The following is a 4,485-nucleotide window of genomic DNA, read 5'->3' on the forward strand; positions in this document are numbered from 1 at the left end:
AATTAAATTTTGAGACAAAAAGTTCTCAAGTGCAATTGCTGCGAGAAACTAGAAAGCTACGTGTGGGAACTGAGTGATATTCTTGGGTTTTTGGCATTCTGCTTTTGTGTCTATTAATAATCCCCCGGAGTGAGTCATATGGAGATGCATTTATTCACTGACTCGGAGAGAGCTGCTACCCAAAATAGCAGCAATGTAATTTTTTATGATGCTGTAATGCCAGTGCGGTGAAGATTGACATCATTTCACAGAGATGCTCTCTGCCCGGCAAGCAGATAACCTGTGTCAAACCCGAAAATAAACGTGGAATGCCACATGCTCGGTTACATAAAACAGCTGTGAGAGCCGGCCCGTGTCGGAAATGCCTTTTTGCCCTTTCGGGCACATCTTTTGCCTTTTTTTTCCCTTACGCCTTTCTAAGCCGCCTTCTAATTTTCTTAAACCAGAGTGAGGGGCGTTGGGCCAGAGGAGGGCCGGGGAAATGGCTTTTGCTGTGCAGGGAGGATCACGCACGTCTCTAACGATCAACATTTACTCTATTACCACCCCGCTGCCCACGAGGAGAAGAGGTCCGTAGAGAAATCCTAAAACGCATCAAATTCAGTACGACCAGCTCCGAATTGCTCATCGTTTCTTCTCGCCCACGTTGCCGCTCCGCCGGCTGCGCGTGTCCCTGCGCAACCCTCCGAGCATCCCCCTCGGCCGCGGCTCGTGCCCCAAACCCGGCGACTCCTTCCCATCCCGGTGCTCGCAGCCCGAAGCGCCGCGAAGGGGACGGCAGCACCCGGCGAAGGGCGTGAAGGCAGAGAAGTGCCCTGGTAGGGTGTTTTAAAGAACGGTGAAACTGCTTTTCTCTATTTCTTCTCATTCTCTGCCCTGCACTGCTGCCATCAGGTCTGTCCTGGTGTCGCAGCCGGCGGGACGCCCGAGCCGCCCTGGGGGGGTCGCGGGGCTCCCCCGAAAGCACGCGCGGTACCACCAAGTACTCCGCACGCTTTTTTTGCACAATTTTGGCTTAAATGCCTCTGCCGTCGGCCCAGCCCTGGCGTCACGCCATCGCGCTGTGCCTCCACCAAAGGGTTGATAAAGATGAATTCGCCCGCGCTGGGGTTTAACAGCTTGGGTGAACTTTCCCAGGCAAGCGGTGTTTTATAGGACCATTCCAGCCGGAAACGTTTATTAACGTTATCTTTTTATCTAGCACTTTGGAAGAAAATGGGGCTCCTGCCACCGGCATCTTCGGGCTGAGGTGAATGATGGGTCTTGGGATCAGCGGCAGCTGAGGTTGAATTTTTGTCAGGGCCGCTGAAGTCCTCCAGCTTCGGGTGAGCTGACTGGAAAGTGGAAATGTGAAAATGGAGTAACGGCCCATCAGTACAACTATTGGCATAAAGTAATTTTTAAGGATAGTTCTCGTAGGAGGTGCGATGTACCGCTGCCGCTCTGCTTCCCTTACCCTTTGTGCATCCGTGCGTCAAGTGTCCCTGCAGAGCAGGAGCGTCAGGAACGCGTTCAGAGCCAGAAATAAATAACTGAATGTTCCTAATTTCATGTTATAAAGGAAATACAGAGAGGGGCAGGGCTGGGAGGCTCCCTAGCTGTTAATATTGCATAATATTTTTGCCTTTTCAGAGGCCATCTGCAGCGGGAGGGCGACTCCTTGTTGTGCCAAAGAGCACCTGGGCGTCGCGGCTGGCGAGGTGGTGGAGATGAACACGGAAAGAGAAAAACAGATCCTCTAAGGACCGCAGGAGGGTATGGCTAAGAGAGAACGTTGATTCCTGTCAGACATTTTTTTCCCCCTTTTTTTTTTTTCAATAAAAAGCAACGCCATTTGCTGAGGCTTTGCTCCAAGATCAGTTACAAGAGAGCGACGACTTTGCCGCTGTTCGTGGCTCTGCTCCGACCTCCCAAGCCCCCGTCCACCATCCGCGAGGCCCCGGCGGCAGGGAGGGCGACGGGTTAAACCCTCCTGCCCCGAGTCTCGGGCTCTGGTTTCTCACGGTGAGCGCGTTGGCTGCCCGAGAGGAGGAGGGTGTTGCAGAATGGTTGCTTCCTCTCAGCAGCTGCATCCCTCTGCCCCGCCACGGGCAGCACCGTGGGTGACCCACGGCCGCAGGTTGGGTGCAGGTGCCTGCAGAGGATGAACATCTCTGCCTGGTTTTCGGGTGTTAGTTCAACACTTGGTTAAAGGACAGATGGGGAAGAAGAAGGTGAGCAGGCCAGGGAGGTAGGGATGGGGCATCCCTGGAGGAAAGGCAGAGCAGAACGGAGGCCACGATGATTCAGAAAAAAGGTGGGAAAATGCGAAGGGATGCAGCCACGCAGGGCTGCTCCATCGCACTGGAGATGTTAGTCCTGAAGGGTTTGGTCTAAACCCCTCTTAGCCCTCGCCCACACTTATCCGCTCCAAGGAGATGCCACAGAGAAGCACAACACATCTCGATGTATTTGTCTGCTCGTACCAGCACTCCCTTTTCCTCTCTCCATCTCCGTCTCTTTGCGCATTTCCTTGTGGTAATCTTAATTATAATTATTGGTTTAATCTTTTCTGCAAAAACCCAGGTTTGCGCTGGACTCCTGAGAACATTTCTGTTCGCCCGTCTCCAAGTCACGTTGCCCCGCACTGTCTGACCCGTTTGCTGCCCATCCCCGGTAAAACACGGAGCCCGTAGGTAGGACGGCAGCTGCCAGTGCAACTGCAGGGTCAACAGACAGTGGACATGGCTTTGAGGAACACCTACTACTCCCAAAATGAACAGATGCAAAGGAAGCATACCGGACTGTAACTGCGTTGTTATATACCCCACAGACCAAAATGCTGCTCGAGTAGCCCAGCTTCAAGACCCTTCAAGGGACGAGGAAGGCAGAAGGTGCCTTTGCTCCAAAATACTCCAGTCCCTGAAGTCCTGATCTTCCCGTAACAGTAGATTGAAGAAATTCTGCACTTCCTTGGCAAGGCTGGTAATGGTTTCTACTTAATGAATACCATAAACACTGCTGAACACTTGAACAAGGACTTAAATTTAGGGCTCCTGCATCTTTTATTCTCTTAATCCTAACTTCCATGGAGGAAACGCTCATAGGAGTAGAGGTGTCAGAGAACAGCTGAGAACAGAGGAAGGACGACGGAGTGTGTTTCCTCTGAGACTTACCTCATCTACTCAAGAGACCTGTTTTTTTTCAATTCTAATGAAAGCAGGATCAGAAGTAGTCATCTTTAAAATGACTACTTTTGAGGATCTGTATTCTCACTGCAGGAATGGATTTAAAAAAAAAAAAAAAAAACCACGAAACAAAACAACCCCAAAACCAACCTGCTGGCTTGCCATCACCGTGCTCCTGCAAAGCGGCTTCCTTGCCCTGCGACAGCCAGGACAGGCTACGTGCTCCCAGCCGCACAGCCCCTCGAGGCTCCTCCTGCCTTTCAGAGACCCTGGAGCGCAGCGCTGCTTGGTGGCAGCGGGGAATTTCCCCCTCATTAAGGCTGCTAATAAAGACACAGGACAGCATTGGTGCGACTACCAAAGGGCTTGCTAAAAATCAAGGGAAGCACAGCTGGCTGGGCAATTCAGAAATTAGAGTCAATTTAGCACAGCTTGACCAGAATATTTACATTTTATTAAATCTTTACAATCAGCAATTATAATCAAGTACACAATTATGTACACAAATTATATACATTTTAGCCCAGACTTTTACATCACAGTACATAGTCGCCCTTAGAAATATTGTATACACTTACCACCAGACAGTAAAACCCAACAATAGTGTTACAGCACCTGTTATTAGACATCTTTCATAAGAAAATATACGGCTGTAAATTGGGCTGGCTAAAAAAAAAAAAAAATCTTATAAAATCTGAACATACAATATTTCATTCACAGAATGTTGTTTTTTTTTCCCTATGTTCTGACTGATGCCTTTTGCATAAGATGTCCCATTTTTGACCTCTCAACATACACGTACTCACGCCTACCACTACGCCTTCAGGTACGCTGGCCGGAGGAGGAGAACCAAAGCTGGGCTCATTTTGAAACTTCATTAAGAAACAATAAATGTAAACAATTGAGAAGATTCCTCTAAGATCAAATGAGACATTAATTGGCTGATCTGAATTACATGGCATGGAGTAAGTGCTAGTTCCAGATGCGATTCCTGAATTCTTCAGTGTTCAATACCATACAAGTAACTGCACAATACCATACAAAGGAAGAGGCGATTACTGATTAATGACAGAGGAGCAGTATTTCCACATGGAGGGAGCAGACTTCTAAAAATTTGGGAAGAACACTTACCCCCCTCTCCAAAAGGTTTTGTTTTTTGATGAATACATTCTTTTTGCTTTTTAAGATGACAGTGACAGAAAATTGAATTATTTTCAGAATGATATGAAAAGGTTAACTAAAGCCTATTTCCTCATAAGGAAATATAAAGTGAAAATAACCTGAATAGAACTGCCCCCCCCAGTTTATCCTCTTTCCC

The sequence above is a fragment of the Fulmarus glacialis genome, unplaced genomic scaffold (assembly GCF_000690835.1).
Source record: "Fulmarus glacialis isolate BGI_N327 unplaced genomic scaffold, ASM69083v1 scaffold16787, whole genome shotgun sequence".
Lineage (NCBI taxonomy): Eukaryota > Metazoa > Chordata > Aves > Procellariiformes > Procellariidae > Fulmarus > Fulmarus glacialis.